Consider the following 13,376-nt stretch of genomic DNA (forward strand, 5'->3'; position numbering starts at 1 on the left):
ACCACTTTAAGGTTGCTTTCCTCAATGTAAATCTCGCTGTTAATAATGTTATGGATATTTTTTATTTATTTTTTGCTTTTTAACAGAGCAAAGAGCTTGTTTGGCTGTTCTTCTCCTGTGCATCACAGGAGTGCAGTTCGTTCTGTACTCCTGTGACCTGTTTTCAGCAGACTGCGGGCTGAAGCCCCCTGTTGACCGACATTACAGAGCCAGTCCAGGCTTTGGAAAGATCGCGACCATATGATCGGGATCCGCCCACAGGCCTGTACCATAGTACGGCTTGTTGAGAGCCTGAGCCGGCCGCTCTCGCCCCCTTCCACAGCCCAGTACTTCAGTGAGCGCGTTCGGGGGGGTCAGATCAGACAGTAGTGACTTAGACCGAGAAATCAATGGAAGATTAAGCCAGCAGGGGTTAAGAGAGCCAAGGAGCCTATCATTTGCACTCATCAAAAGTGCAGACAATGCCTGACCTTTCCATCTACCTTCTCTATTCATAGAAGCTGTACTATAGCTTATATGAATAAAAAATGTATCTTTGCATGGAAGAGGTGGACATTTTATTCATCCACCCATTCTCTATTCAGAATTATTATATATATATTTTTTTTTCTACAGAGGAAGAGAGGCACGATTCGGGGAAAACTAGTTGGTTCCAGCACTGTTTTTGAAACTCTTAAAATGAGTGTTTCCTGAGAGGGATATCAGGGCTGTCAATTGCTGACATCCTTCTGAAAGTCGCTAGTTGCCTAACTGTTATGCTGACCCACTATGTTACCTAGAAAATGTATGCAGATAAGAAAAACTCAGAAGTCTTTATCTGCCTACTTGTTTTAAAGTAGAAGTAAAAGACACTGAAATCACCTTTTCCAGAAAAGTATTACAATAAAATGAGTGAACATTTAACAAAGCTGCACAGTTTTCTTTTTCTCTCAAATGTAAATTCTAGGTACGGTGGTTTCTTTTGTGTGCGTGTGTATTTTTTTTTTTTTTTTTTTTATGAGCCAGGTTAAACCAATGTGATTATACATATTCAGTACTTGTGGGATCCCTGTGGAAGCTGAGAATCCTTGCAGTAGCTACTGCTACTACAGTGATCCTCTCAGTCTTCCAGGTCTTCCAAGTGGCTGCCCTACTGCATAGTAACCACAGGGGTTGCCTGATCACATGAGTACCATTCAGAGAATGCTTAGCATTTTCTCAGTGGATACAAAGCATTCTCTGATTTGATGAAGTGGAGAGACAAGGCAGTGATGTCATGATTTCCACCTCGTGCAATCAGAGAACATCTTGTATTTATTTAGAAAACAAGCATTCTTTGACATCCATGCCAAGCAGGCAACTCGCTGTAGTTAGTATACAGCAGGGCACAGCTTGGCACAGGATCCATGAGGATGGCTGTAGTAGTGGCAGCCACTACAGTGATTCTTCGCTTCCACAAAGATCAGCCAAGGGTGGAATATGCATACTTACATTGGTCCAAGCTGGACCGTTGTAATGTGAAAAATACATACCGGGAATTCATGTTTAATATCTACTGGGGCCCATTGACTGCATAGGCTATTTTCTGCAAAAGGTGAATTTATCCCTACTGCTAATAAACATGCTGCATGCTGTTTGCAATAAATCACAATGTAAATAACCTTTTTTTTTTCGGTTAGCTTAGACCCATCACGTGATAACACATCTCCCTCTGCAGTGTGTCAGTAAAATGTACAATAACGGGGCTAAATTCACCGAGCCTTTACCCACTGGCTTTCAGTGTGCTATCTGTTATAAAGGGGAGATGGCGTTCCCTCCAACTAGCCTCTGGCAGACACACAGCAGATAGAACTGTGCAACATGTACAGCACTTACTCTGAAGAAGAAGTAAATGTTATTTACACTGATTTATTGCAGCATTTTCATCAGTAGCAGAAGGCAAGACTTTGAACTTTATTGACTTTTCTACTTTAGGTCAGTGCTTTGAAGTAAGAGGACGAGTATGATAGGCAGACAACTAGAATTTACAGAATAGATCTCAACAGGGGACTCTTCCATGTTTTCCCAGAACAGGTTTCTTTCACACCACTGTGTTGCATTAGCAGAAGTGTAAAACGCGTTGCCCATTCATTCAGACAGCTGCCTACCGCATCAGAAATGGTGCATGTACGATTTAATTGATTTCAGCGCACCACATCTCAGAGTAGTACTTAACCACGCTTTGTGATACACTGCAGCGCATGTCACGTTGAATGGTGCCAAAGCGTGTTAACGCAATGGTGGGAATGTGGCCTTAAAGCGGGGGTTCACCCTGTTAAAAAAAAAAAAAATGTTTTTTTTTATTATTCCATTACTTTCGGCATCGTAGCGCGAGCTACGGTATGCCGGTCCTACATTTTTAATCCCCGTACTCACTGTGCTATCGTTGATTGAAGAATCCGGGGAATGGGCGTTCCTATGGTGAGAGAAGGTGATTGACGGCCGGCCCTGGCACGTCACGCTTCTCCGGAAATAGCCGAAATAGGCTTGGCTATTCACGGCGCCTGCACATAGCCTGTGCGCAGGCGCTGTGAATAGCCGAGACCTACTCCGGCTGTCTTCGGGGAGCGTGACGTGCCAGAGCCGGCCGTCAATCATCCTCCCTCTCCATAGGCACGCCCATTCCCCGCGGGAGTCGGATTCTTCAATCAACAATAGCACAGTGAGTACGGGGATTAAAAATTTAAGACCGGCATACCGTAGCTCGCGCTACGATGCCGAAAGTAATGGAATAATGAGGTGAAGGAGGGTGAACTACCGCTTTAAAGACAAATAGTGCAGTTTATTATAAGGATAGCCATGACTTTCATTATTATATTGGACTTCAACTTTTGTTTGGCAGGTTTTATTTTTTGCTTGGACCTGGTTATGAAGCTGGTAAATTTCACATCTATAGCTAAAAAATCTTTTAAAAGACTGTAATTCTCCGTTACCAAACATGATCTTTTTTGCTACAGAATACCTCTATGCTTCTTTGAATGGTCTCTAATCTAAAATACTGTATAATGTGTGTATGTTTAAGCTTTAAATGTAGCTATTCACAAGTTTGTGTGGATGGCATTTTATACATAAGTCACTGTCTCAATATTGGCATATATATTTATAAACGACTAAATAACTTTGTTGTTGCACTTTTCTTGTTCTTACAAATTATGACATAATACAAGACTAATTACATGATGTAGTAGCAGAAACAAGTTTCATTCTACCGAACCAATGAGAACATACACCAGATTATGAACTACTGTACAGGTGGTCCCTGGGTTACAAACAAGACAGGGACTGTAGATTTGTTCTTAACCACTTGACAACCGCCCCATAGCCAAAGTACGGCTACAGGGCGGTTGCTTAACTCTGGGAGGCCGCTAATTAACGTCCTCCCAGAGAATCGTTCCCGCGCGCCCACGGAAACACGGATCTCGGTAAACGGCCAATGACAGCGGCCGTTTACCACGTGATCGCTCCGTCCAATGACGGAGCAATCACAAATGTAAACAAACCTGGACAGCAGGGTCATTGCAAGTTCATCACTCTCCTCTCCTCACACCGATCCAGCAGGAGAGGAGAGTGATTGAGACCCAAACTGAGTTTTTTTGAATTGTTCAGTGCCACATCTGTGCCACCAGTGCCACCAAACCAACACCAGTGCCATTACAGTCCACACCAGTGCCCATCAGTGTCACACCTGTGCCCATCAGTGACAGCTGTGCCCACCAGTGTTTATCTGCACCACATTAGTGCCCACGAGTGCTGCCTGTGCCCACCAGTGCTGCCTGTGCGCTAATCAGTCCTACCAGAGCCACTACAGCCTGTGCCCATCAGTGCCACCTGCACCCATCAGTGCCGCCTGTGCCTACCAGGGCCACACCAGTACAAGCAGAGCCACACCAGTATGGCAAATAAAATGTTTACTACTGAGGAGGCCTACCAACACCTATGCATGACCGATGAGAGCAGCGGGGAGCTCTCTGAGTCTCAGTCCGATTCGGATTCGGCCTATGAACCCGTTAAAAGCAGTGGGTCTGATACAGAATCGGAAGAGAAACGTGTGCCCATTAAAAGAAGGCGTTCTGGGGTGGAGCAGCAGCCTACTACCAGCAGAGCAGTGCCGTCCACCTCAAGCGCAGTGCCACTGCAACAAAGGCCACGCACCAGTAGGGTGTCATCTCCGCCCCATAGGGATTGGGGCCATGCCAGCCTTCCCTATGGCCTTCAAAACCCCCTGTGGCTTCCCCCTAATTCTGGAGCAGCAAATATCCCCCCTATCACCGCCCAGCTAGGTGTCCAGGTGAACACCAATGATTTTTCCATGCTCAATTTTTTTCATTTAGTTTTCACCGAAGAATTATTATTCATTGTGGCCCAGTGCAACCTCTACGTACAGCAGTACATAGAAAGCAACCCTGGTTCCAGTTATGCCCGTCCCTTTGAGTGGAGAGAACTCCCCGTAGAGGAATTTCAAATTTTCTTAGGCCTAACTTTTAAAATGGGTCTCTCAAAAAAAAAAAGACATTCTCCTATTGGTCTACCAAACCCATCCACCACATGCCGGTCTTCTCATCCCGTATGCCCAGATCAAGATATCTTAGGATTATGCGGTTCCTCCACTTTAATGACAACACCCAGTGCCCTCCCCGTAATGACCCAGCTTTTGACAAACTATTTAAAATTCGGCCACTCATAAATTATTTCTCTGAAAAATTCCCCCAGTTATATATCCCCGAACAGAATATCTCCATAGATGAGTGCCTTGTCAAATTCTCAGGCAGGCTGGGCATCAAACAGTTTATCCCCAGCAAAAGGGTTCGATATGGGGTTAAAATGTACAAGCTATGTGACCGAGTCATTGGGTACCTCTACTCCTTCCTGGTATATGAAGGGAAGGACTCCCAACCCCATCCCCCCGAATGCCCAGAGTATATCGGAGCCAGTGGAAAAGTGGTCTGGGAGCTTGTCTATCCACTGCTTGGAAAGGGATACCACCTTTATGTGGATAATTTTTATACTAGCCTGCCCCTGTAATATTCGCTCTGATTACGTAAGCAGACTCCACGAATGCCACTTTCCTAAGAAAACCCCCCCCCCCCCCCCCCGAAAGAGGCACAAGACGTCAGAAAAAATGCTGTGTGTGCGCCAGAAGAGGAGTCAGAAAAGACACTGTGTATTATTGTCCCGATTGTCCCTCCCAACCAGGCCTCTGTATAAGTGTATGTTTCCACCGTTACCATACTTTTCAACATTATTAGGGAAGTATGGTAAACGTAGTTCTCATTTCCTGTCATTTTCAGCCACACCCCTTATGCCACTGCACTGTACATACCTCTGCCTTCTCCGGAACCGACCCTGGCCTGTTATACGACCACGCTTTTGCCCAACGCTTAACTGTACCTACCTCTGCCTGCTCTGGAACTGACCCTGGCCTTTTATATGACCATGCTTCTGCCTAACGCTTAACTGTACCTACCTCTGCCTGCACTGGAACTGACCCTGGACTGTTTGACCATGTTTTTTGCCTGCCTCTTGGATTGATCTTTTACCCTGCAATGCTAGTGGGAACACAGGGGTCTCACATATGTGAGGGGCTCCAGAATTGTTTTTCTGTATGAAGAAAAATATTTTTTTTAGTTTTCTCATTCCTGGATTAGGGTCTGGTTGCCCGGAGGCTTCAAAGAGATGTGGGTGGGAGAAGCCTCTACCCCGTCCCCATTCTTTCCTGGCCTTCTACCAGGACCAATATTTTGGCACTGCTGGCAATGTTTCTGCTTGCACTGGCCCTGGACTGTATATGGACAGTATCCCTACCTGTACTGACTATGGACAATATTCCTGCCTGCTGCCTGGACAATTTTATTTACTGTCGCTGACCACGTCCCTGCCTGCTGCCTGGATTAGGGCTCTCCTCCTGTGGAAAATTGCGCTACTAAAACCACAGATAATCTTTTTTTTTTTTATCCATTACTCAGCAGAATGTATTTTAGGGTGTAATTCTTGGTGTGTACATGCTGTGTTTAGAAATATGAAGGGCCTTCAAAAATGTGATAGATTGTAAGGAAATGTATGTCCCTAGAACACCTGATGGTGCTTCTTGGATGTTGGGCCTCTATGTGCCCAGGCTGTTAAAAAAAGCTCACACATGTGGTATCGCCATACTCAGAAGGAGCAGCAGAATATATTTTGGGGTGTAATTTTTGCTATGTACATGCTATGTGTTGGAAATATCCTATAAATGGACAACTTTGTGTAAAAAAAAAAAAAAAAAAAGCATTTCATTTTTTTTCCACATTTTCCAAAAACATCTGGAAAAAAATGAACCGTTCAAAAGACTCATTATGCCTCATAGATTATACATTGGGGTGTTAGCTTTCCAAGATTGGGTCACTTTGTGGGCGTTTCTATTGTCCAGGGCCTTTAAAAGTGTAATAGGTGGAGAGATTAGTTGTGTAATTTATGCTCCTAGAACGCCTGAAGTTGCTACTTCAGTGTTGGGCCTCTGTATGTGGCCAGGTTATGTAAAAGTCTCACACATGTGGTATCGCCATACTCGGGAGGAGCAGCAGAATTCAAAAGTGTAATAGGTGGTTGAGAGATTAGATGTGTAATTTATGCTCCTAGAACGCCTGAAGTACCAAAGATATGTAGCAGTATACATTTTTGGCCAAATTTATGAAGAAAAATTACTTTATTGCAAAATGTTATAAAAGAAATTAAGAAAAATTTATTGTTTTACAAAATTTACTTTTCTTTTTTCATTTATAGCAAAAAAATAAAACCCGCAGAGGTGATCAAATACCACCAAAAGAAAGCTCTATTTGTGTGAAAAAAAGGACGAAAATGTCATATGGATACAGTAGTGTTGCATGACTAAGTAATTGTCATTTAAAATGTGAGAGCACCGAAAGCTGAAAATTGGTCTGGTTATTAACCACTTGACCACTGGGCACTTAAACCCCCTTAAAGCGGTGGTTCCCCTAAAAATAAAATGTTAACATTGCCTTTCCCAAATAAATTACAATTATAATCGGCCGGTTTTATTAAAAAAAAAGCTTTGTACATACCGTTTGTTAGATTCGTTCCCACCGCCACTTCCGGGTACGATGCTGGCGGTGGGCATTCCTATTTGATTGACAGGCATCCGACCGACGCATACATCGCGTCACGAGATGCCGAAAGAAGCCGAACGTCGGTGCGGCTCTATACGGCGCATGCGCACCGACGTTCGGCTTCTTTCGGCATCTCGTGACGCGATGTATGCGTCGGTCGGATGCCTGTCAATCAATTAGGAATGCCCACCGCCAGCATCGTACCCGGAAGTGGCGGTGGGAACGAATCTAACAAACGGTATGTACGGAGCTTTTTTTTTTAATAAAACCGGCCGATTATATTCGTAATTTATTTGGGAAAGGCAATGTTAACATTTTATTTTTAGGGGAACCACCGCTTTAATAACCAGACCAATTTTCAGCATTCGGTGCTCTCACAATTTGAATGACAATTACTCAGGCATACAACATTGTACCCAAATAAAATTTTTGGCCTTTTTTTTCACACAAATAGAGCTTTCTTTTGGTGGTATTTAATCACCATTGGGTTTTTTATTTTTTGCGCTATAAGAGAAAAAAGACTGAAAATTCTATAAAAAAAATATGAATTTACTTTGTTTCTGTTATAAAATTTAGCAAATTAGTATTCTTTGTTCATTCTTTTGCATAATGTGAAAGATGAAGTTACGCCGAGTAAATAGATACCCAACATGTCACCCTTCAAAATTGCACCCTTCAAAATCGTGGAATGGCGCCAAACTTCGCTACTTAAAAATCCCTATAGGCGACGTTTTAAATATTTTTACTGGTTATATGTTTTTAGTTACAGAGGAGGTCTAGGGCCAAAATTATTGCTCTCGCTGTAACGTTAACAGCGATACCTCACATGTGTGGCTTGAACACCGTTTTCATATGTGGGCAGGACTTACGTGTGCGTTCGCTTCTGCATGCGAGCACACGGGGACAGGGGCGCTTTAATATATATATATATATATATATAATATATATTATTGTTCACTTTACTTTACTTAAGTTTGACACGTTTTTCCGCAAAAAAATTAAAATTTTGATCACTTTTATTCCTATTACAGGGAATGTAAACATCCCTTGTAATAGGAATATGGCATGACAGGTCCTCTTTACAGTGAGATATGGGGTCAATAAGACCCCACATCTCACCTCTAGACTGGGAAGCCTGAAATAAAAACAATCCTGGCTTCGATCGTAGCGTTGAGTCGGTAGAAGCAGGAGGGGGCGGGGCATTGCAGGGTATTGCGGGGCATTGCAGGGTATTGCGGGGTATTGCAGGGATTGCACAGTATGGGGCAGGGATGGCTGAGCAGGAATGGATGGCTGGATCTGTGACTGCATTTGTCACCGATCCAGCTCACAGCACTGCTGCTGCCTCCACTCTCTCCCCTCTCCTCTCACACTGTACCGTTCGGTACAGAGAGGGAAGGGAGGAACCGACGTCATCACATGACGCCGGTATGTTTACAAGTGATCGCTCCGTCATTGGACGGAGCGATCACATGGTAAACCGCCGCTATCAGCGGCGATTTACCGTGATCCATGATGCGCCAGGTCCTCTGGACCCAGCGGTCACGGACATTCCCGTGTGCGCGATTCTGGTTGGACGTCCTCCAAGAGTTAAGGAACCGCCTTGTAGACGTAGTTTGTCTATGAGGCGGTGATTAACTGGTTAAGGGTGTTTAGGTGCCCAGTTGTCAAGTGGTTAAGTAGAATCTGTTTGTAATTTGAAACAGGTAAATTTTTGTGTAGCTCCAGGCAAAAAATCTATTTTTAAGCTTTTTGGAAAACATAGAGAAGGGCTATCACCCATGTAACATTTGTTTTGCTGTCTGTGTGCATCTGTTTAGAATATTTCACCTCACTTTCTGTCCCAATGACAATTGTATTTTGAAAATTTGGGGTTTTTAGGGAAACAAGGTTTGGTGATAAAGCATCAGTGGAGAAGAGACACCTTTTTCCCATATTAACTCTTACAGGAGAGAATTTCCCTTCCTAGGGGTAGATTTCATCTCACTTCCTGTTGTCTCCTTCCGTTTGTAAGTAGGAGTCGTTTGTAAGTCGGATGTTTGTAAGTAGGGGACCGCCTGTAATATGTTTTTTCTGTTATGATCATTTATCCTGTAATTTTTGGGGAGGGAAAAATAAGCATTTTTGAAGCAGAGTTCTACCCCTCTCAGCAAAAAATTAAGTCAGCAGCTACACATACTGCAATAGTAGGACACTTGCCTGTCCTGGAATCCAGCGATGTCTGCACCCCAGCCGATGTTTCTTTCGGCTCTCGGGTGCTGCGGCCGCCATTCGTAGTAAGAGAAACCCGCAGGGAAGCCTTTTAGCTTCACAGCCGATTCCCTACTACGCAAAGTGCCCGGCGGAGGAAGGATGAGTGGGGCCGCGGCGAGGTCTCTAGGAAGTGTGGACCGGTATCTGTCAAAAACCGGTACCCGCTCCCCCAACCCCTTACGAACGGTGCCAAATGTGACCCCTGGATTTTAGTTGGGTGTAGCATGGAATTCCACTTAATGATTCTCTGCAGTACCCAAGTATTTATAACCCATACACGGCAAGATTATTTTAAACAACGTTTGTTACATCTGTAAAAATATTTGCCCATGCAGAGCCAGAAATAATGGTCTTCCCACCAACTTGAAATGTAAGAGCATTATTACATTTACTGAATTCCTTAAATAATCTGATAACCATTGTATGTGGTACTTATTATGTTAACCCTGAAAAGGAAAATTGTGCTATTAAAATATCTCTAGCAACACAAGGAACCATTCAGCCTTTGGCTACTTTTCAGTCAAGGTTAAAATAATAAAACATTGATTCTGAATGGTTGCCATGGGCAAAAATATATATATATTTTTTTAATGAGCACACTTCTCATATTTCAGCAATTTCTTATTTTATGCTGACACAAGTAACAGCCAATGTCCTGCATGGCTTAGTTACTGTCAGCAAGAGTGTAAAATGTGTAGTGGTTTGATATGTTCATTTCATCTCTCTTTTCAGCTTTGTTATTGTCTTTCAGCCATGTGAAAAACATTTTGTATTGGTAACTCCACATAATACATAAACATATGCAGAAAACCTTATTACTATTACTAATGCTTGGAAAAAACTTTTTCAAAGAAAATACATTTCTTATGAGAAAAAAACACTGCGCAGAAATAAATGATGTAAATGCTGCCAAGTATCAAAAAATTGTAGATACAAATTTAAAGACAAGTTAAGAAAAGGAGATACAGCGCAAAAACTAGTGATGATTGATAGTGAGAACCTAATAAATGAACATAGGTGTACAAATAAAAAACACAAACATTTTTTTTTTGGGGAAAAATATATATAAATAAAATATATACACCGTATTTATCGGCGTATACCGCGCACTTTTTTGCCCTGAAAATCAGGGCAAAATCGTGGGTGCGCGGTATACGCCGATACCCGCTTTCCCGCGCCGAGTTTGAATACTGCGCCGACATATACCGAGCGCAGTACACTCGTGTATTGTCGGGCAGTCTCGGGTCCTCTCGCGCTGACGTCCTGGACGTACAGGACGTCAGCGCGTGAGTAGCCGAGCCTGCCCGACAATACACGAGTGTACTGCGCTCTGTATATGTCGGCGCAGTATTCAAACTCGGTGCGGGAAACGAGCGGGGAGGACGCTGGACCCGACGAAGAGGACACCTGAAGCCGCAGATGGACGCCGGACCCGACGAGGCCGACGATGGACGCCGTGCAAGACACCAAAACTGTAAGTACAAAAAAACTTTTTCCCACAGGAATTCGGGGCAACTTTAGGGGTGCGCGCTATACGCAGGAGCGCGCTATACCCCGATAAATACGGTAAATAAAAAAGTGGCCTGAATTCACAGGCAATCAAAGTTCAGATGAGTATGGTTAATAAAGTCCAAACATAGCAAGTGAGAAACAGTGAATGATTAGAAGTCCAAAGAATGAAAAATCCAATGTGAATCAGGTGAATTGCTGATATAATATTCAAGATGTGACATCAGAAAAGATCCATGTGATAAAGTGTTGTAGTCTGCTTACCAAAACTAATAACCACTACAGCGGTCAGTATGGGCACAGGATATTTTTAAAGTCTCCCAACAAGACTGACAGGTATTTGGTTCCTAGATCCTGGATGTTACCTTCATATGTGTCTCAGAAGGGAGAGAAAATAAAATCCCCATAGTGTAATATTGCTACAAACAGCGATATTTATTTAAAAAATATTGCACTTACAGAAAGGCTGGCAATGCACGCATTAAGTGATAAGGCCGAGCAGCGGCCTGTGTTTATGGGAGGAGCCCGGGGGGCCTATATAATCTCCTCGCCTCCCTCCGGGCTCCGTCGGCTTCCTGTCTCAGCACGAGACTTCCGGCGCACTTCGATTGCGTCATTCGTCGTATCCGCTCCGTCCGAGATACCTGCACCATCCGAGATACCTGCACCATCCGAGCCACCTGCGCCATCAGCGCCAGCCGCAGACACCGAGGCATCCCTCGGTTCGCCCCCGCCCGACCGCGACAAGGTAGGCCTGCTCCCCCAGCACCCGACCCCCGCCCGCACCGGAGGTTCGCCAGCCATTTCAGCCCCACCGCATCACAGTCTGCATGGCTGCCGCAGCCACACATTTCTATATGTCGCCCACGTCCTGCTCACCCCCCTCCTTGTGCTACTACTGACTCTCCTTTTGACCCGCTTTTCTTCTGTCACTTTGTCAGCTTGTCCTTTGAATGCATAATTGCCTCGCCATAGTACAGTAACCGCACTATGCACGTTCCACTTTGTTCATATTACCCACACATAGGCATTTTATTGTGCTTCCATCCAGTTAAATGTCAGCTTTTGCTACACTTGTATGGCTCCATGTAAAGACTACAGCAGGGCCCTCCAGGGCACGCATTGTTTGTTTGTTTTCCACAATCATGTGTCTCAGGTGGTCAAGTTTAAACAATCGCCACATGCCAAACATGCACACATTTGATTCACAGGCACGCAACACTAGCTTCCATACTGCATGTATTCATGTCGTTTAAACTGCAAATTCCTTCTCTTTTAGTTATTTATTTTATCAAATTGTTATGTCATGATTTGTTGTTGTTCTCTTATCCACTTCACACACGCACTTCCGCACAGCAAACCAAACTTGCAGCTTCCCTGATTCCCTGCAGTTGCAGCTGAATCACTCATCCCCAAACCCTACCTGCGCAGAGACGCATATCTCTATCCCACATAGGAAACCCACGTCATTCATTCCTCGGGTAGGTTACGGGTTACTGCACCCCTCTCATTGCACGGTAATGCATGAGGCACTCACGCTGTCAATTGTTGCGCCGCGCCTCATGCTTTTAACACAGCCGTTCATTCTTCCCCACTTGCTTCAGAGCGATTCCAGACACACCGCACTTGCCTCCAAACGCATACCTCCACACAGCCCGCGCTCCTTACACGTCACACCCGCACGCACACCAACCACCGCACCCTCGCTCAACAGCGGCCTCACCCCCAGCACACGCTCCAAAGCCCGGCAGTTGCCGGCCACACGACAACGCACTATCACGCCTCTCTCGTGAGACGTTCCCTCACTTACCCAGCTGCAGTACGTCTTGTGTGTACACATGCACCTTCTCAGCTGCAGCCTCACCCCATTTCATACATGGCCAAATCCACCGTGGCCCCTTTCAGTACATACTCCAGAGCCCGGTTGTCAGTCACAATCACAGTGCACCGGTTCATGCCTCTGTCATGGGTCATTTCAGCCACTCGCCCTACCACAAACACGCCCCAGCAAGACCACACACATCCTCACACACATTCCGGACCCAAACAGGCCCCTCTCTTCTTAGCCCCATTTCAGCACATGCTCCAGAGTATCTCTGCCATGGGAATTTCTGTCACTCATTTACTTGACACAAGTCCAGATCTCAACCCCTGCATGTTCCCGCTGGCAGGCTTGCCTCAAACGTTCCCCAACAGTGTCACCCTCATTTCGGCACATGCTCCAGAGCCCCGCGTTGTCAGCCACACCCGCAACGCACCGCTTCAGGCCTCTGTCATGGGACATTTCGGCCACCAAGCCATCGCCGCCTCACCCCCTTCGTCGGTCGCTTACAACATTCGAGCTTGGCTAGCTCCCGTCCTTATGTATTATCATTTCTCCACAGGTCAGTCAAGCTCGCCAGCTTCCCCTGCACACCAGGTTCAGTAATTCTACAGGTAAAAAAAAAAAAAAAGTGGATCCCCCATCCCCGGCACGACACGGAAACAACCCGTTTT

Source organism: Rana temporaria, chromosome 1 (genome assembly GCF_905171775.1).
Source record: "Rana temporaria chromosome 1, aRanTem1.1, whole genome shotgun sequence".
In the NCBI taxonomy this organism is placed as follows: Eukaryota; Metazoa; Chordata; class Amphibia; order Anura; family Ranidae; genus Rana; species Rana temporaria.